Here is a 20,893-nt window from a genome sequence, read left to right on the forward strand (position 1 = left end):
TAGAAATTGCACAATGGAAATCAACAGCAACAAGTTACAGAGAAATGACTGCTTTTACCTAAAATATGCCCTGCTGCTTTAAAGGTGCCTACTAAAGTACCTGTTATAGGTTTATCTGGTAAATGGCTGTATTACGATATAGTAATCTAAAGCTTACATTTTCTGTGCAGTATGGCAACAAAGAGGTTAACCTTCTTACTAAATGAACTTTTCCTTCTGCTTCCCTCTGCCAGTGAGAGTCAGTGACATACAAACCTAAGTTTTCATGGCTTTAATGGTAATCAAACCATTAAGGAGGTATCAAGTCTTCTAAACCTTTCACTGTGCCCTTGTGAAGTACCTGGTATGTCACAGGCCCTGGCACGCCAGAGCCCCTATTGGCGTACCCGGCACATCAAGGGGAAATGCTAGTTTTCCAGGGGCTGGTAGGGCAGAGAGGTTGGCGTGCCATCAGCCGGGGAGGTGGTGGTCATGCGAACGCTTCTGAAGTGATCTTGACCACAGATGCCAGAGGTTCGATTTCACTCTACATCCGGGGTTGAAAAGGTTAAGACAACAGTGTTGCCACTAACTTTCTCTGATGGTTTATACTGCAATGACAGGTAGGTCGGGAGCAAAGTGTCTGCTGAGATGCTGTAAGCTTAACAATACCTCATATACATTCCGTAAAGCCAGATTCCAAGATGTGCTACAAAGGACACGATTCCATAACATTACAGTTTAGCATTAAAATAATCCATACTCTGTGCAACTTTTAGCAATATAGGTTTGTAAACAATGAAAGCCAGAATGTAAAAATGTACAGAATTCTGCTGTGACAAGTAGCCAATAATTAATTCCACCCTCAAGGATATAAAGGAGTCTATTACATTTAATACGTAAGCGTCCAGCAGATTCCTTACAGTATTAAGACGTGGGTATCATGAACCTGTCAACTACTAGCAATTACTAAGTATTTTATACTTTATTGAATTGGAAATTCTATAATTCCTCCTCTCTCAGATATTCAATCATACAAATCTCACTGGTCATGGGAAAGTGACAAATGGCTGACAAGACACATCCCCACAGGCATGTCAAGGGATCTGTCGTCTCTCAAAGATCAAAGAATTGTGGGGTATAAGAATGTGCGTTTGAGCCACACAAATCAGATTTCAACTGTGGGCACACTGTGTGCGGATCTCATATTTTCTTCCCATAACCCCCTGGGGAACCTATGCAGAACTTTTGCTAGTAATGTATAGGTTTCCGGTTTTACACCTCTTTATTTTATAAACTGTCTGAATCTATTCACTGTATGTAACTGAAACACTATGTTATATTAATTCTAAAATGCATTAAGTACTGTAGTATCGGCGCTCCAAGTGAACCTTTCACCTTCGGGGAACTGCGGCTTTAGATTAATCCTGGTGGTGGCAGCATAATGGGCGTGTAGTGTGGCCAGGTTTGGGGGTGCAAGTGCTCATTTATAATGCCCTGAGGGGAGAGGGACAACTGGATGGTCAGTTGTCCTTAGTCCCTTTCATGCACACACGTATGCGCATGGGTAAGCATGTATGAAACAGGTACTGTACCTTACAAAAAATACTTACACTAGGATTTACTAGGTAATTGACGCTTAAGGAATCATACAACTTTTGAAAATCATTGTTGATCGTTCATCCTGGCAATGAATAACTCTAAACTAAAGTATTGGGCGAGGGCTACAGTTCCTATCTTTGCCTTATCTAATCCGTTATCATGTTCTCTTTCAAAAACTTGTCTTTAAAACAAGGAGGAAGAAGCAGATAAGTTAATTAGGTTATCACTGGGGCCAACAAGACTGACAATCGAGCCTCCCCCTCACTGTAAATGAATACAAATACAATGATATATATATATATATATATATAATTTGAAACATTTTAAACAAGCATACTCAGCAGTTTATCAACAGGCACAATCACAATACCTGTGTCGTTGTCAGCAGCGCGCAGCAGGCATTGAACTGATCTCTAGCAGGGAAGTGGTTACTCCTCAGCTTGCCTCGACACTGAGAATGTTGAAGTCAGCGTTACAGCCTGTTCCTGGGACAGAGGTATCTAGGCTGGCTCCTGAAACTGACATGACAATCCCTGCAAACAGGGCGTCTAGCAACCGTGCCCTGCCCTTTTGAATCAGAAACCTGAATTTAACCTCCGCATTCAATACACTGGGGGAAAAAATGCTACACATATAGATATAAGGGAGAGAAAGGTCAAGCCGTGCTGACTGCAGAGATCATCTCGCTCATTTTCAGCATTAGGCTGCGCCCCCGCTGGCGCTGAGCGTTCGCCACTTTTACTTCGTGTACTCTTTTATGTGGACGTCTCCGCTCATGCGGCACATGCGCTCACACGCTCTCCCCAAAAAAAGTGAGTTTGAAGCACGCTCAAAATGCCCCCATGTGCACGCTTGCAAAATAGCCAGGACACCCGGCACTCATGCTTAGAGAGTTGGTGACGTCACCGCTCTCAAGCATGAGCGCGGTCAGCGCCAGCGGGGACGCAGCCTTAGAGTGGCTTATTCACGAGTCCACCATAGATGTGACGCTTATGCTCACGTCCTTGCGAATGGAGCTATATATAGCAAGCACTACATATTCTGCAGATGCGATTAAGACTTCAAAATAACTCAGGTGTACATTGACAGGTCACTGAACTGGAACAGCTACGAAAGCAGAAACAGATAGCAGGTAAGTCTGTCGTCTAATTAGGGGAGACCATTGTTGAATGAGCAGCTCATTGCCACCGTGCCCTATTATTAACATAGTAGAGGTTGAAAAAAAAGACATATGTCCATCAAGTTCAACCTATAACATCATTTATTAAAAACTTGATTTCACAACGCAGTACAATGGGAGTGAAAGGCAAAAACGTACTAATACGCACAAAATGTTACCAAGCTTAGGTGAAGTAAGATAAGGTCATCCAAAGGAGTGCACAAAAGACCACACGGCGCAGAGATGTAATGAGAATACAGAGAATAATGTGAGCTATATAGAATAAAACAAATTATTACTATGGTAGATCAGCGCACCCAATTAAGGTCCTGAATAAAGAGCCCTGGTTGTCTGTGTGTTGCTACTGTAGATACCTCCCTGATTTATACAGCGACAGTGAGGCAGCTGCAGACACTCCAAAAGCTTCAGACACCCAATTGATTCCACCCTTTCAATGCCAAATTGGACTGCATCCATTGCAACAGTCACTTTGTCAGGGGAGTCAGCGGTGAGACACGAAGCAGCCGCACGGCAGGCTCCTTTGGCAATAACGCAACATAACACACACAATGAGCAAATATTGAGCAGAGGTGTTCCTACTGTACTTACTCATCAGCGTCATTTCCACATAGCATATTCTCGTTCAGAGCCTTTTAGGAGTACACAAGGACTCAGCAAACATGGGCAGACTGACCGTGCATCTCTTCTACATCAGAGGAGTCAATTAAAGGGTGCCATTTCAGACAGGACCACCAGTGGGGCTTTGTTCCCTGGTAAACCACACCCACAGCTCCTCTCAGCTCCCTATTTGTAAAAGGGGGTGTCTAGAGTTGCCATTTGCATCTCTAGGGCGCAAGCCCGACTCCCCCTTGTCCACACCCCAATTAACCCCTTGATTGCTCAAAAAAGGTCCAGCCACGCATGGCCGTACAATTAGCGCGCCAAGGGTTAACCCGCCCGGAGCACGTGCCGCTTGTATTCATTTGTTATTTTTGTGCAGAACTTAACACCCTCTCAATAATTCATGAAAGGAAACAGGCAGCTTGTTTCTAACAAAGCGTCCTGCACAAAGGGCCGAGCACAGCTACAGACCTGTCAGTTCCAGAGAGAGCCGGGCTTGTGGTTTTCAGACTTGAGCAGCCAGGAAAGCAATAGCAACAAAAAACTGAAAACAGATGTGGTGCATGCACTGTGTACCTTCAATCACAGGGCACTGCTATGCAGCCAGTCGCCAGAGCAATGACAAACAGCTCCAGGTCACTGTCTCATTAAGTTACGGTCAACATGCAATCCCACTAAATTGACTCGTAACATTTGTTTTTCCATACAACCTTTACTGCCTGCTTTCATTTTACTCTTCATCAACACGTTCTCAAAAGCCTTTATCCACGTAAACGTCACATCAAACTTACCGGGGGTTTTAAAGCCTGTGCTGCTGCAGGGCCCAGCAACTGTTATGGCAGTGAAGGGGTTAACAGGGCTAGAATGATGCCGATATATGTTAGAAGTCTACCCTGATCACTGCGGTCTCTGTTCATCGTCACTGGGCCAAAACAGGGCTGTAAGTCTTACATTTTGAAAAGCTATTTTAAAGTGTTAACGAATTACACTGCAATACACACCGAATTTACAGGAAATCCACTTCTTTGCTGTGGAGACATAATAATCTGATTTGAGGTCACGTGAAGTTGGCACCGGGTTCTCCTGCTACACAAATGTCCAAGGCGGCAGTATGTGTAACCTGAGCGAGTAGTTTCCCGTACCACCCGTCTCTCTGATTTCATTTGTACATGTTATGTCCCTTTCCTCCTCTGTGCCTGGACTTTAAACATTTCCGCGCAGACGTCACAAAAAACCCAGCTCGCAAAACGTCTTTGTAGAAAACGGAGAAATAATAAATACATATTTTTTTTAGCCACTTCCCATTTTGGAAATTTGTAGATCTGCTCGTTGCAATTACAAACAAATAAGACCAGATATCCCAGAAAGCTTATACAACTAGGAGTTCACATTTTTCAGTCCTTGGTCCAATCTTGGTTTTTGAGTTAGTTGAAGATGTCACACAGAATGCTCATTTGCATGTCAGTACCCAGAAACCCTGGCTGCAGTGGAAGCACTGTATGCTAAGAGATAATGGGGAAAGGCCGGGTTGCAGACCTGTCTGAGACATGCGAATGTGCTCACAAAGTGGTATTCTTATTTGCTGCCTACTGTACGGTGGAGGGTTTTTGTCACTTTTACTCACCATAACTTGTTTTGGGTCTGGTTCACAGGTATGCAGACATACTTAATACCTGCAAAAACAGCACCGAATATCCAAAGTATAACAAGGGTGCTTAAAATAGACGTGGAACCCCTCCACGGAACATATAAACAGTTACAAGTGAACAAGACTCCTGTGGCACATTGCACTTTAACTGTCAACTTAACCTGCTTCCTTATTGTAGTAGTTACATAAAAACACACTTACCTGCTTCCTCATTTTTCAACTAAGTGAATATAAATGTTCACAAACACACTTCCTCATACTAGTTGAACACTAGTAGAATTGACAAGGGGTGCTCAACGCCAGTCCTCAAGACACCCCCAACAGTTCAGGAGTTCAGGATATATCCAGCTAATCCCACTCCCCAACTATACAAATGAGTTATTTCTCTAGGGATGAAGTCCTAGTACCAGGACGAAACGCGTAGGGTGGAGGCTTAAGAATATATCCATAAGCTCTCCCTATCCCCAGAATTGTCAAACTTTGACCTCCAGATATAGTGTAGTCTATACTTTGGACATTACTCCTGGCGCTCCGATACAAACACAAGCCGAGTGACGTCACGATCGCTATCTCGCGAGATTTGAGGAGCAACACAGGAGAACTGGAAGGCAGCTGCAGACGGATCTGCTACAGCACGGAGAATCTCTGCGTTCCACGTGGAGAGGAGGCAGACTGCCACACAGAGCAGCAGGAAGGAGAGGATTCTTTGTATCCTACATGCCTAAATCATCTGCTACTTTAGATTTCACCAAAGATATCAGCCATTGTTCCCAGTCTAAGTTATGCTCTATTTTTTATCATATAACAATATTTGCACCTGTGTTTCTTTCTTTCTCTCTCTATCTATATATACATATATACACACACACACGGTATATGTATGTATGTATGTATGTATGTACAGTGGTGTGAAAAAGAAAGTACACCCTCTTTGAATTCTATGGTTTTACATATCAGGACATAATAACAATCATGTGTTCCTTAGCAGGTCTTAAAATTAGATAAATATAACCTCAGATGAACAACAACACATGACATATTACATTGTGTCATGATTTAACAAAAATAAAGCCAAAATGGAGAAGCCATGTGTGAAAAATTAAGTATACCTTAGGATTCAAATGTGAGGCCATCTGTCCGACAGCTAAAGCTTCGCCGAAATTGGGTCATGCAACAGGACAATGATCCCAAGCACACCAGCAAATCTACAACAGAATGGCTGAAAAAGAAAAGAATCAAGGTGTTGCAATGGCCCAGTCAAAGTACAGACCTCAACCCGATTGAAATGCTGTGGCGGGACCTTAAGAGAGCTGTGCATAAACAAATGCCGACAAACCTCAATGAACTGAAGCAACGTTGTAAAGAACAGTGGGCCAAAATTCATCCATAACGATGTGAGACACTGATAAAGTCATACAGAAAACGATTACTTCAAGTTTATACTGCTAAAGGTGGTTCTACAAGCTATTGAAACATAAGGTCTACTTAGTTTTTCACACATGGCTTCTCCATTTTGGCTTTATTTTTGTTAAATAAATCATGACACGGTGTAATATGTAATGTGTTGTTGTTCATCTGAGGTTGTATGTACCTAATTTTAAGACCTGCTAAGGGACAGATGATTGTTATTATGTCCTGATATGTTAAACCATGGAATTCAAAGAGGTGTACTTTCTTTTTCACACAACGGTACATACAGTTAGGTCTGGAAATAATTGGACACTGAAAAGTTTTGTTATTTCGGCTGTGTACCAAATTAAATTCAAGTTACAGTTAAATAATGAATATTGGGCTTACAGTGCAGTCATCAGCTTTAATTTGAGGGTATTCACATCCAAATTGGAGGAAGGGTTTAGGAATTACATCTCTTTAATATGTAGCCCCCTCTTTTTCAAGGGACCAAAAGCAATTGGACAATTGACTCAAAAGCTGTTTCATGGACAGGTGTGGGCTATTCCTTCGTTATTTCATCATCAATTAAGCAGGTAAAAGGTCTGGAGTTGATTCCAGGTGTGGCATTCGCATTTGGAAGCTGTTGCTGTGAACCCACAACATGCGGTCAAAGGAGCTCTCAATGCAAGTGAAACAGGGCATCCTTAGGCTGCAAAAAAAGAAAAAAATCCATCAGAGAGATAGCAGGAACATTAGGAGTGGCCAAATCAACAGTTTGGTACATTCTGAGAAAAAAAAGAACGCACTGGTGAGCCCTGCAACACAAAAAGGCCTGGACGTCCACGGAAGACAACAGTGGTGGATGATCGTAGGATCCTTTCCATGGTAAAGAAAAACCCCTTCACAACATCCAGCCAAGTGAAGAACACCCTCCAGGAGGTAGGCATATCATTATCAAAGTCTACCATAAAGAGAAGACTTCACGAGAGCAAATACAAAGGGTTCACCACAAGGTGCAAACCATTCATAAGCCTCAAGAATAGAAAGGCCAGATTAGACTTTGTCAAACAATATCTAGAAAAGCCAGCCCAGTTCTGGAACAGCATTCTTTGGACAGATGAAACTAAGATCAACCTGTACCAGAATGGTGGGAAGAAAAAAGTATGGAGAAGGCTTGGAACGGCTCATGATCCGAAGCATACCACATCATCTGTAAAACACGGTGGAGGCAGTGTAATGGCATGGGCATGCATGGCTTACAATGGCACTGGGTCACTAGTGTTTATTGATGATGTGACAGAAGTCAGAAGCAGCCGGATGAATTCTGAAGTGTGTAGGGATATATTATCTGCTCAGATTCAGCCAAATTCAGCGAAGTTGATTGGACGGCGCTTCACTTTACAGATGGACAATGACGCAAAACATACTGCGAAAGCAACCCAGGAGTTTTTTAAGACAACGAAGTGGAAGATTCTGCAATGGCCGAGTCAATCACCTGATCTCAACCTGATCGAGCATGCATTTCACTTGCTGAAGACAAAACTTAAGGCAGAAAGACCCACGAACAAACAACAACTGAAGACAGCTGCAGTAAAGGCCTGGCAAAGCATCACAAAGGAGGAAACCCAGCGTTTGGTGATGTCCATGCGTTCCAGACGTCAAGCAGTCATTGCCTGCAAAGGATTCTTGACAAAGTATTAAAAATTAACATTTTATTTATGATTGTGTTAATTTGTCCAATTACATTTGAGCCCCTGAAATAAGGGGACTGTGTATGAAAATGGTTGCAATTCCTAAACGTTTCACAATATTTTTGTTCAACCCCTTGAATTAAAGCTGAAAGTCTGCACTTCTATTGCATCTCGGTTGTTTCATTTCAAATCCATTGTGGTGGTGTACAGAGCCAAAATTATGAAAATTGTGTGTGTCCAATTATTTCCGGACCTAACTGTACATGCATACATACACAACTAAGTCTTGCTTTTGGCTTCATAAAGCAATCCTAATATACATTAACCCTTTCACTATCAGACTTCCAGGTCCGTAAACCACGTGATCGCTTGCAGGCCCTGGAATGCGAGAAAGTGAAGCCCACTCCATTTCCGCTCCTACCGTATCTCCCACTAGAAAACAAGCAGGCGTCACATGATGCACCGTGTAAATCATAATGGCCCCAGGCGTGCTAGTCCTCGTGCCGTTCCAGGGTATGTCGTAAGAGCAGCAAAAGGGTTAATACCAATGGTGTAGTTGCTGCCATAAAGTTCTACACATGTAAACATTATAAATTAGGTAAGAAAAGATGCTCCAGTGCCTGCAAGGAGAGTTGAATTATACTAGATGTCTACAAGAGTAAGTATATCATCAAGTCAAACGTGAGCTGTGAGTTGTAATCCTGCGAGTCTCCTTTCCCAGGAAAAACCCACGCTAGCAATTATTTAAAGATAAAAAAAGGAGGAAAACAAGGATAGAAAATCCTGGGTTGCTCAGTACAATGCCACACATCCGTCAAGGCCATTCCTACCTCTGACTCCTCTCCAAACAAGCCACAGGAATGCACACTGAATACAAACCTGTGAGGTGTTTAGGTTCAGAATCTCCTTCTATTTCTTTGACATTTGCCCATTACTTTCTGACCTGCGAAGGAAAAGGCCAGCTGTGCTATCGCATGACGTCACTGAGTCGCTGTCACTTGGAGGTAGCCTTGTGGTTAGAGGTAATCCCACCACAGTCACCGGCCGGTTTCAACAGAATGGAAGCGCTTCGTTCTTCAATGGCATACACAAATATTGCTTCCTTTGGATGTACACCATCCAGATAGACGAGCATGTACAGGTTAAAAATGCAGTGCTCCTAGTAATACCTATTTTAGTTGCAAAAAGATAAAAGCAACCATCCAATTTGTTGCTGATGCAATTTGACATATGTTTAATAGTTTTTAAAAAGTTAGGCCTGAAAGCCAAATTGTAAAAAGACAAATTACAACAGGGCTCAGCTATGAAGCAGCAGCAATAAACCTCAATTTTTGTTACTATTTAATTTGTTGGATTTTTTTTTTTTAACATTGATGGTGTAGCCCCAAAAAGGGCACAATTGAGTTAGTGATGTACTGATCTGTTAACTAGAAGACATGATTTTTTTTATTTACAATGTTATAATATACAGAAAGACAGAGGGCAGAGTGCGGAAATAAGAAGTAAAATATACCTCCGGCTGCAATGTTCACAATCAAGAAAAAAAAATACCTACGTTTGCCTTTTTTTAGTTGTCAATTATCCATTTAAAACCTCAAAATATCACATTCATTCATTTAAATGGTCTTACAGGCCGCTATTAATATCTATTTTCAGTATTTCCTCAAAGTAGAAAAATACTGGAGTATTTCACAATGGAGCATGTGAAAGGTTGTTAGGCACAAATATTTGGAGATAGACTAAATGGGACGTCTGCTTCAACTGCGGTTATTAGTCTACTACTCTACCAGTTGGAATTCAGGTGGTGACCAGCACTGCACTTCTAAAGGAATACACATCTAGATCCTAGTCACAGGGCCTTTCTACAAATCAACAGAGGGATTGTTTCTAAACATCAAAGCTTATTTCAGGTTCTAGACATCAAGACTCAGATCAGACTAATCCCTGAGAGTTTAGACAAGGCTCTGCATCTGCCAGCCCCAGAGAAAACAAAACAACACAACAAATTACAGCATACAAGATGTATAAGGAAATTATTGGGTACTGAATTCATTCTCTATTCTGCACATGGCACAACCACCGGCATCCTGATTTTAACACATTTGCAGACAGATCGTTAGCAATGCATTGCAAAGTGCTTGATTGTTTAACAGTCTCAGCTAGCCATCTGTACTAAAGGGCAAACACTGTATTTGGGCTAGTGCATGCAAAATAAAGAGTTGTGAGCCTGTCCAAAATAATATGTAAAGTTAACACTAAAATGTGACATGTTGCTAAAAGCTTCTTTATTTATTTTTTGTGAAAAAATGTAGCTTATGTCTTTGTGCCTTTGACAAGTCCCTTTATCTGTCTTGGTTTTCCCTGATTATTAACAGTCTGTGCTAATTGGCCCTGGGACATGAAGTGGACATCCATAAATCAAATCTGATTCATGTCTTACTGCCCTGGAGCAAACAGGATTGATAATCACCATTTACCACCCCTCCCCAAAGCCAAAGTTTAACTGGAAAACGAAAAGAAAAAACATTTTTCCAAGCTACTTGCAAATATAGTGTACTAGCTGAGAGCCCCGGCGTTGCCCGGGATGTTTGTGGTGTGGGTGTGGCATTTGGGTGAGGAGTGGTCAACGCGGCCCATGTGCGGTGGTAGTGCTGCTGTGGCTGTACTGATGGTGATTGTATCGGTGTGCTGATTTGGGAGGGTTTGGTGCTGATGTGGGGGTGCGGATGTGGGTGTGCCGATGGGGGAGGTGCAAAGGTGCCGATGTGTGGGTGCTGATGGTGTTGATGGGGGCTGAGAATGCCAGTGTGCTGGGGGGGCATGGGATAGCGGTGTGCTGATGTGGTGGTGCTGGGGATAGTGTGTGTGTGTGTATACACGTGTGTGTGTGTGTGTGTGTGTATATACATGTGTGTGTATACACTTGTGTGTGTGTATATACGTGTGTGTATACACGTGTGTGTATGTCTACATGTGTGTGTGTATGTCTCCATGTGTGTGTGTACGTGTCTCCGTGTACATGTGTGTGTGTCTACGTGCGTGTGTGTCTACGTGTGTGTATGTGTCTACGTGTATGTGTCTACGTGTGTGTGTGTGTGTGTGTGTCTACGTGTGTGTGTGTGTGTGTGTGTGTGTGTGTGTGTGTGTGTGTGTGTGTGTGTGTGTCTACGTGTGTGTGTCTACGTGTGCCTGTGTGTATACGTGTGTGAATACGTGTGTGTACACGTGTGTGTACACGTGTGTGTTTGTACGTGTGTCTACATGTGTGTGTGTATACGTGTGTCTACGTGTGTGTGTATGCGTGCGCCTACGTGTGTGTGTGTATACGTGTGTGTACGTGTGTGTGTACGTGTGTATACGTGTGTGTGTAAACGTGTGTGTGTAAACGTGTGTCTGTGTGTGTGTGTGTGTGTGTGTGTAGCTGAGAGACCCGGCGTTGCCCGTGAGTTAAATTTCCCGCTAGGAGGAGGGGGAGAGCGGACGGAGAGCGGACGGGAGGGCGGACGGAGAGCGGACGGGAGGGAGGACGGAGAGCGGACGGGAGGAGGAGGAGGGGGGGAGAGCGGACGGGAGGAGGAGGAGGGGGGGAGAGCGGACGGGAGGAGGAGGAGGGGGGGAGAGCGGACGGGAGGAGGAGGAGGGGGGGAGAGCGGACGGGAGGAGGAGGAGGGGGGGAGAGCGGACGGGAGGAGGAGGGGGGGGGAGAGCGGACGGGAGGGGGGGGGAGAGCGGACGGGAGGAGGAGGGGGGGGGAGAGCGGACGGGAGGAGGAGGGGGGGGGAGAGCGGACGGGAGGAGGAGGGGGGGGGAGAGCGGACGGGAGGAGGAGGGGGGGGGAGAGCGGGCGGGAGGAGGGGGGGGGAGAGCGGACGGGAGGAGGAGGGGGGGGAGGGGAGAGCGGACGGGAGGAGGAGGGGGGGTGGAGAGCGGACGGGAGGAGGAGGGGGGGAGAGAGCGGACGGGAGGAGGAGGGGGGGGGGAGAGCGGACGGGAGGAGGAGGGGGGGAGAGAGCGGACGGGAGGAGGAGGGGGGGAGAGAGCGGACGGGAGGAGGAGGGGGGGGGGAGAGAGCGGACGGGAGGAGGAGGGGGGGGAGAGAACGGACGGGAGGAGGAGGGGGGGGAGAGAGCGGACGGGGGGAGGAAGGGGGGAGAAGGAGGGGGGGAGAGAGCGGACGGGAGGAGGTGTGGGGGAGAGCGGACGGGAGGAGGAGGGGGGGGGAGAGAGCGGACGGGAGGAGGGGGGGGAGAGCGGACGGGAGGAGGGGGGGGGAGAGCGGACGGGAGGAGGAGGGGGGGGAGAGCGGACGGGAGGAGGAGGGGGGGAGAGCGGACGGGAGGAGGAGGGGGGGAGGAGGGGGGGGAGAGTGGACAGGAGGGGGGTGGGTTGGTTAAAATTTCCGGCTCTCTCCTCTCCACTCCCCCTGTATGTTTCTCCGCTCCCCCCCTCTCTCTCCCCTCCTGCCCCCCCCATGTGACACAGACACACACACACAGTGACACACACAGTGAGAGACACACACACAGTGTCACACACACACACACACACACACACACACACACACAGTGACAGACACACACAGTGTCACACACACACAGTGAGACACACACACACACAGTGACACACACACAGTGACACACACACACACAGTGACACACACACACACACACACACGTCACCTCTCCTTCGGGGCGCCGCCATCTTAGGTGCCGCGTGTCCCCCCGCCGGGGAGGGAGGTGAGTGCGGGAGGGAGTAGAGCGGGAGGGAGGTGAGTGAGGGAGTAGAGCGGGAGGGAGGAGAGTGCGGGAGGGAGTGGAGCGGCTTCCGGGCGCCTCTTAGGTGCCGCGTGTGCCAACCCCCGCCAGGGAGGGAGTGGAGCGGGAGGGAATGGAGTGGGAGGTGAGTGGAGTGGGAGGTGAGTGGAGCGGGAGGTGAGTGGAGCGGCTTCCGGGCGCCTCTTAGGTGGGCGCGTGTCCCCCCGCCGGGGAGGGACTGGGAGGGAATGGAGTGGGAGGTGAGTGGAGCGGGAGGGAATGGAGTGAGAGGGAGGTGAGTGGAGCGGGAGGGAGTGGAGCGGCTTCCGGGCGCCTCTTAGGTGGGCGCGTGTCCCCCCGCCGGGGAGGGACTGGGAGGGAATGGAGTGGGAGGTGAGTGGAGCGGGAGGGAATGGAGTGAGAGGGAGGTGAGTGGAGCGGGAGGGAATGGAGTGGGAGGGAGGTGAGTGTGATGGGGGGGGGGAGAGGACAGAGAGGTGTGTGTGTGTGTGTGTGTGTGTGTGTGTGTGTGTGTGTGTGTGTGTGTGTGTGTGTGACACTGTGTTTTTTTTTTTTTTGTGGACCTTTGGCCCGTCACTCCGCCTCAGGCCAATGAGAGGTGTGGGGGGCGGGCCAAGGGGGTGGTGTGAGTGTGTGAGGCCAATGAGAGGTGTGCGGGGGCGGGCGGCCCAAGGGACCAATGACATTGCCGCTAGGGACACCGGACATCCAGGCAGGCAGGCAAACATACAGTGCTTTCACTAATATAGTATAAGATCTGTATCAAGCATATAATAATTTTATTTAACATAGCACTTTTCTCCCAATGGGTCTCAAAGCGCTTCACATTTACAGTATAGTGCGCGGTACGCAGCACATAGGGATTGTTACAGACACAGTCGCTGTCCAGATCCGCTTACAATCTATGTTTTGGTTCCTGAGGCACAGGGAGATAAAGTGACTTGTCCAAGGTCACAAGGAGCTGGCACTGGGAATTGAACCAGGTTCCCCTGATTCACGCTCAGTGTCATTGGTCAGTGCCTTTACTCATCGAGTTACTCCACGTCCCTGTTAACCCTACCGCTACCATTTGCTCACTTTGGTCCCAATTATTAGTACACCTTTAAGACTATTAACGCATTTGCTGCAAAGCGGATATCCCCACTAAATGACTACCACCCACCACAGCAAGCAACAAGTTCATCTACTTGAATCACGGGGCTACTAACCACTAGAACCGTACCCAATAGTTACCTCTCCCCCGCTCCTAAACATGTCCTACCTTGTGGAACAATGGCATGCAGAGTCTCCCTGCAGGGATGGGCTTAAGGCTCAGAAGTGCTACTGGAAATGGGTCCGGAAGACACCCCTTGTCTACAGATCCCAAGGACATGTCTAAAAGCTCTCGAAATTATGAAGCAGCGGATGAGAAGGATTTAAATCGATGAGTCTCTAGATGTAAAAACCCATGCACAATGCATAAAACATGAGTGCACAAAGGAGCCTCACATACAGGCAGAGGAAAGCAAAACTCCACAAACCTAAAATAGCACTAAGCAAAAGCTGGGCTTCATTACCCAGCTCTGATTGGATGTTTCAAAGCTTTACTGTGGTTGTCTTCAATCACAACGAGTGTATTCTAAGCTACAAGCAACAGATCTCCAAAAGAAAGACAATGATCCCAAAAGGATGATTTAGTCAGCAGTATGGAGACATTTTATATTTTGCAGAGAAATTGTCTATTTCAGCAACTATTATTTTATATAGCACTAATAGTAATTGCATAGTTGATCTGAAAACTTGTAAGCAAGAGAAATCCCCCCCCCCCCGCCCCAAATAAGAACTTACAGCCTAATTTGAGGGTCATAAGACACCAGAAGATAATGTAACTTGCCTTTTCTCTCAATTAAAAAACTACCTTTTATTTCTTTGAAAATTATGTTGCCTGTCACTGAGGATTTACTCAAGTGATGATTTAGCACTCCTTGCTTATCACTAGATCATATGCAGAAATCTCCACACCATCACAAAAACGCCACATTGTTTCGTGACAATAGGTTGTGCTTTACAATTCTGTTGCTCTGAATTTGTTAAGCCTAATTGTGCTTGTCTCATTAAAAAAGGCACAATCCCACACAGCTGAATTTTTTACGGGCCTCTGAACGGTTAAGTTAATCAAGTGTGGTCTTTACCCTTATTAGAGAACCAATAAAGATAAGGGGAAGTGGGACTAGCACTTGCAGAGTGACAGCAAAAAAAGTTATAGTCAAAGGGCATCAACCCCCTCCCAAGTCTTACTTTAATAAACACAGTTACTCAGATTTGGGTAAAACAGGGGCCAGTCCGGCAGATGAGACCCCTTAAACATGTCACTGGAATTATTTCACTTTGGTTCGTGGAGGCTTTGCCCCTTTAAAGGTCCCTACTCAATATACCGGGAAGTCCTTTAACCTTGTCTGGGTCACTTTGGTCCGGGGAGGGATTGCTCCTTTAAAAGGTCCCTATTCAATATGCTGGGAAGCCGCTTCACCTTGTCTGGGAAGCTAGGGGCCTGACCAAGAACTTTCTTGACATGGAGAAGAGCAGTTTCACAACGTGTTAAACAGGAGCTGAAGTGAGAAAACTGTAGGCTGATGAAAGGATGCTTGGGTCTCAGCCCAATTAAACAATGCATACTTTTTATTGGAAAGTCAGACCATAAAAAATATCAACCAACTTGAGATCTCTTTCTGCCTAAAGTAAGTGTCAGACTGTCTTCTCAGCGGGAAAGTCAAATGACATCTCCCCTAATTGCTTGTAAACCACAACATTTTTGGGTGCAATCTTCCTCCTCTGTGCTGTCTCTCGCAGAGTATTCTGCCCTTGCAAAAGTCACTTCCAGCAAACCCCTGCTGGAAAAGGCACCGAAGAATGAGCCACAGCTCTCTCCAGCGATAAACTTGGCCCAGCAGATAAATCTCTGGCCAAAAGTCACAATTCTACACTGTGAGGAATGCAACTTCCATAATACACACGATTCCATTTATGTGAACACCCTTGGCTACATGGAATAGTTCCTAGTAAGCAAAGTATAATTAGATCTGGATTTTTCTCTAATAAAATGCAGTGTACCGAGTCGCTGAGAAGACATTTCCCAATCGTAAAGACCATTTTCTCGGTTAGAACTCGGCAAAAGATGAATTCTCTCCATAACTAAACAAAATGCAATACCTCTGGGAAGATCCTTCTTGTCTTAGATTAATAATTGTTCCTATATAGTGTACACAGAGCTGTAAATAGACTCTTGCCGGCACCATGAGTGTCGATAAATTGACTTGCTCGAGGTCATGAGCACAGCTGATCACTGGGTATCGAACCATGTTTACCTGATGCAACTTTACAACTGAGATACTTCTTCAGATCTCAAACATAATCAGCACTTTTTTTTAATTATTGTTTTACATTAAACCTTAGAAATTATATAAGGAGCATTACATTCAAATGCAGCCAAACCACTACTTCCTATGACAGAAAACGGCAGGCATTTTATGCCCTCCTGGAAAACATTAAAACACATACCTCGTCTAACTCGCTACAGGATAGAATAGAAACACTTAGAGCAGCTTCTAACAGGGGTTAGAGATGAATTACTCTGCTAGAGGCGATTGCAGATCACAACTTTAAAACACTGGCTCTACATTTTAAATTAAAGTATCATTCCCCACCAACATCATGTGTTCTCTTATATTAGCTGAAATGGGGTGGGGAGGAAGAGGGGGAAATAGAAAGTAGCCCAGAGCTGATCCACAGTAGTCCGATTTCTGGAAACATCCCAGTTCCTTATATACTGTACCAGCTGTTTTCAATGGTGGCCGTCGCCGAAAATTAACTATTTCAATTGTATTTTCAAAAATCGCACGCTCTATAGCCTGCCTCACAGGTACAGTGTTTTGTTCGCAGCGCGCAAATGACACTATAATTGCGGCCTAAGAGGCATTTAGAGATAGAATACTGAGGCCATAAAGTACATTTGCCTATCCCTTATTCTTCATTTCCCTAACCAAAAAGACTTTCAATGCGCCATATACTTATTGAATATGTACAAATAACATGGTAAATTAGGTTTCAAGGCAACTTTTTTTTTTTTTTTTTAATAACATGACATTCATTACAAAAAAAATGGTTTATTTTATCGTAAATAAACAGCATATTCTGATAACCAAGACTTATGAAGGCAGGGCAAACCAAAATGCCTACTAACACTGCATCGGGTAAATAAACACTGTGTTGGCTATGTCAACGTTCTCATTTTTGAATTTTATTAGCCGCAGAATAATTTTGCCCACTGCCGAACTATTTGCAGAACTGAGAAGTCTGACCCCTGCGCTGTGATTTTTTTCAGAAACACTTATACAATAGTTTCATATTTCATTTCTCGTAAAGACGAGATATTGTTCTACACCAGCAGCTGCTGACGTACAGACCCTACCAGCGCTTCTGTGACTTATTACAGCAGGAGCTGGCTTGACATCCAGACATGCATATACAGGTTACAGAAAGCTAAATATCAGTCACGCTTATGGGGAAACCCAGCCCATCCCCTATCTTCTGACATGTACCACAGGAAAGTGAGGGGTTTTAATGTGTCAACGTTTCGGCTCTTGGTGGAGAGTTTCTCGAGAAATACCTGGAAACTGAACCATTGATACATGAAAACCACTCTTAGTGCCTGCTTCTGTAAATATGTAAATGACGCTCCCCTTACGTCAGACGCTTACGTCAGACGCTACGACATTACGTCATTATACAGCGCAGAGAACAGACCGAGACCTGCGCCGGTGCTACAGAGGCTTGAGGAATACAGAGCCACACTTTCCTGAACTCTTTATGGACGTTTCATATCCGTTGGCCTTTTCTATCAGCTGGGACGCGGACCCATCCTGTTCATAGACCGGATTGCATTAAGGACATAAAGCGAGAACCGGATGGTGGTGATTATAATCAGTGTTCGACAAACCTATACATTTGCTCGCCCCGGGGAGTGGATTTAACCCCCGGGCGAGTAAATATTGGCCCAAGCAGCACACGTTTGGTACTAGGTGGCGAGTAGATTTTTTTGTGTGGCGAGTAGATTTTTTGGTGATTTGTCAACCACTGATTATAATCACACAATGCTTTTATGATTTGTACCCTTGTGAGTGCATTTTAACCACCCCCCTTTCCCCCCTTTCCCTCATTAAATTACCTTTTTACGCTATGGGGCGTGTTCTCTCTTCTCTCTTTTTCTTTTAGATTTCCTGTGGACGTGGTTTGTCCATTTTGAGAGCAGCCGAAGTTCCCCTGTACCAGTATCTACTTCATATTGGACTAATATTTGAGGACTGGTTTTTCCTTTTTCTTTAGTTTTTTGTTTTTTTATATTACTATATATTTTTATATGTATGCACTTATATATTTTTATTAATATTGTTTGTTAAAGTTTAGTGTTTAGTCATTTTTAATATTTCAGGTGTTATATGAGTATTTGTTAGTCAATTATGTACTAATATCAGGAGTCTATTTATATTTTATATTCAAATCTTCACTTTATACTATTATCACATCCCCCTTTTTCTTATATAATTATTTAATATATTATTTTTGATACTATCCATTTGGTTCGGAGGCGCAGCTTTTTTCTTTTGTTTATATATATATATATATATATATATATATATATATATATATATATATATATATATATACACACTGTTTTTAAGTAAAACCCTTGCTTGCTTTATTCAATGTAACATCGCCGGAAGAAGAGATCAATGTATCTCCAAAGCTCGCACAAATAAAAGCATTTAGTTAGCCACAGAACGGTATCGTCTATTCATTTTTGATTATTAAAGCTCGGCTAACACGGTACAGATACCTCTACATCTATAAAAAAAAACACATTATATATATATATATACATACATACACACACTTACGTACATTCAAACTATAGCAGAAACTTGTTCACGTTTAGTTATGGGTCATGAGGAGATTAATTTATACGTTGGCTAGACATGCTGGATACAAAACTGTCAGCACCAGTGAAATAACTTTATACTAAGTTATATAATGACTAGGACGAACACTAAAAATACCTGTTAAACTAAACATCTTGTGAAGCAGACTGTTCCTGCACTGGGGGGACGTATCGCTATGCTTGCAAACTGGCATTTCCGCGATGGAGGACTGACAGCAAAAACACACCATGGGGACAACTGAAATGCTGGTAGTGCTCACATTTTAACCCCTTCATCGCCAGGTGTGGGCTACAATGTATTGCGGCGGAATGCGTTGGGAGCACTTCGGGCAGCGAAAAAGGAGTGTGAATCTTTAAATCCTATTTCTAGAATACGTCCACAAAACCGTGTGTGTCCCTAAATCCAAGTGTCGCTCATTATGGGCAAACATGCGCATGTCATACAAATCCAGCCATACAATCCAGGTCTAGTTTCCAGTATACTACAAGATGCAGCTAGTGTGTGTGACTGCTGCACAGACCCCTGTGATACCAGCAGTGGGTGGTGTACTGCATCCTCCTCTCTCTATCATTAGCAATGTTACTGACATTATGATATTGTCTTGGGGTTATTAGCATTATTACTATCATTAGCACTGGTATTATTATTATTATTATTATAGTAATGAGACCCGGCTTGTGATGCTGGCAGAGCAGAGGGCCAGCAGCACAGTGCTGACCTGAAGCCTCCCGGGGATCAGCACAAGAAGCCGGAAGGCCCCGGGGTAACCGGGCATTGCGAGGCAGGGCACAGGCCGCTGTCACCGGCGCCGGTGCTCCTTGGGTTCCCACGTGACATACCGGCAGCGCCACTGCAGAGGAACAGCAGGGGGTCTCCGGTACCGGGGATCGTGCAGATGCTGTGGTATTATCTCCCCTTACTCTGCTCCCATCACCTGCTCCCTCTCCCGGTGTGAGATCCCCGCCCTCTCCCGGTGTGAGATCCCCGCCCTCTCCCGGTGCCGGGGTGTCTGCGGATGTTTTCATGGCCGAGCCGTGCCTTCCCTCCCGGTGTGTGGTGCAGCCGCCCTGCTCCTCCCGGTGTGTGGTGCAGCCGCCCTGCTCCTCCCGGTGTGTGGTGCAGCCGCCCTGCTCCTCCCTCCTCCCCCAGTGTATCACTCACCGTGTGATCTCCGGGGTGCACACAGCGCGTCCCCTCCCTCACCGTGTGTCCGGAGCTCTGCGGCTCCTCCAGCCCGGGCTGCTGTAACAGGCACTGCCTCCCGGAGCCCAGGCTGCACACACAGCCCTGCTGGACGTGCCGGGGATAGACCGGGAGAGAGCAGCTCACTGAGAGAGAGAGCTCTGCTGGACATACAGGGGATAGACAGGGGAGAGAGAGAGAGAGCCCTGCTGGACGTGCGGGGGATACACAGGGAGAGAGCTCAGTGAAACACTGGCAGCGAGAGGGTGCTTTGCTGGACATACAGGGAGTGCACAGGACAGTACTCAGTGAGACATAGGGAGAGAAGGAGGGCAGTGCTGGACATACGAGAGAGAGAGAGTGTGTTAGTGTGAGTGTGCTAGACATACACTGGGAGAGAAGGAGGGCAGTGCTGGACATATGAGAGAGAGTGTGAGTGTGCTAGACATACACGGGGAGAGAAGGAGGGCAGTGCTGGACATACGAGAGAGAGAGAGTGTGTTAGTGTGAGTGTGCTAGACATACACGGGGAGAGAAGGAGGGCAGTGCTGGACATACGAGAGAGAGAGAGTGTGTTAGTGTGAGTGTGCTAGACATACACGGGGAGAGAAGGAGGGCAGTGCTGGACATACGAGAGAGAGAGAGTGTGTTAGTGTGAGTGTGCTAGACATACACGGGGAGAGAAGGAGGGCAGTGCTGGACATACGAGAGAGAGAGAGTGTGTTAGTGTGAGTGTGCTAGACATACACGGGGAGAGAAGGAGGGCAGTGCTGGACATACGAGAGAGAGAGAGTGTGTTAGTGTGAGTGTGCTAGACATACACGGGGAGAGAAGGAGGGCAGTGCTGGACATACGAGAGAGAGAGTGTG

At 45.7% G+C, this 20,893-nt stretch overlaps 1 protein-coding gene across 6 annotated transcripts in view; it reads right to left on the bottom strand.

Annotated features, from left to right (window-relative positions):
- The window catches only part of LOC142491689 (unconventional myosin-XVIIIa-like), a 38,066-nt gene extending 17,659 nt beyond the window's left edge, over positions 1-20,407 (bottom strand). Inside the window, exons 1-2 of one of the 6 annotated variants that reach the window (XR_012800454.1) lie at positions 20,004-20,407; positions 6,821-7,110 (exon numbers count right to left, since the gene is read on the bottom strand). The gene's annotated coding sequence lies outside the window, so the exon portion shown is untranslated. Of the gene's footprint in view, positions 1-1,951; positions 2,092-3,349; positions 3,484-6,118; positions 6,221-6,820; positions 7,111-19,681; positions 19,803-20,003 lie in introns of those variants that run through there. The other 5 variants (XM_075594624.1, XM_075594625.1, XM_075594623.1 and 2 more) reach the window with 5 other exon arrangements.
- Positions 20,408-20,893: the final 486 nt, after the last annotated feature.

Source organism: Ascaphus truei, chromosome 3 (genome assembly GCF_040206685.1).
Source record: "Ascaphus truei isolate aAscTru1 chromosome 3, aAscTru1.hap1, whole genome shotgun sequence".
Lineage (NCBI taxonomy): Eukaryota > Metazoa > Chordata > Amphibia > Anura > Ascaphidae > Ascaphus > Ascaphus truei.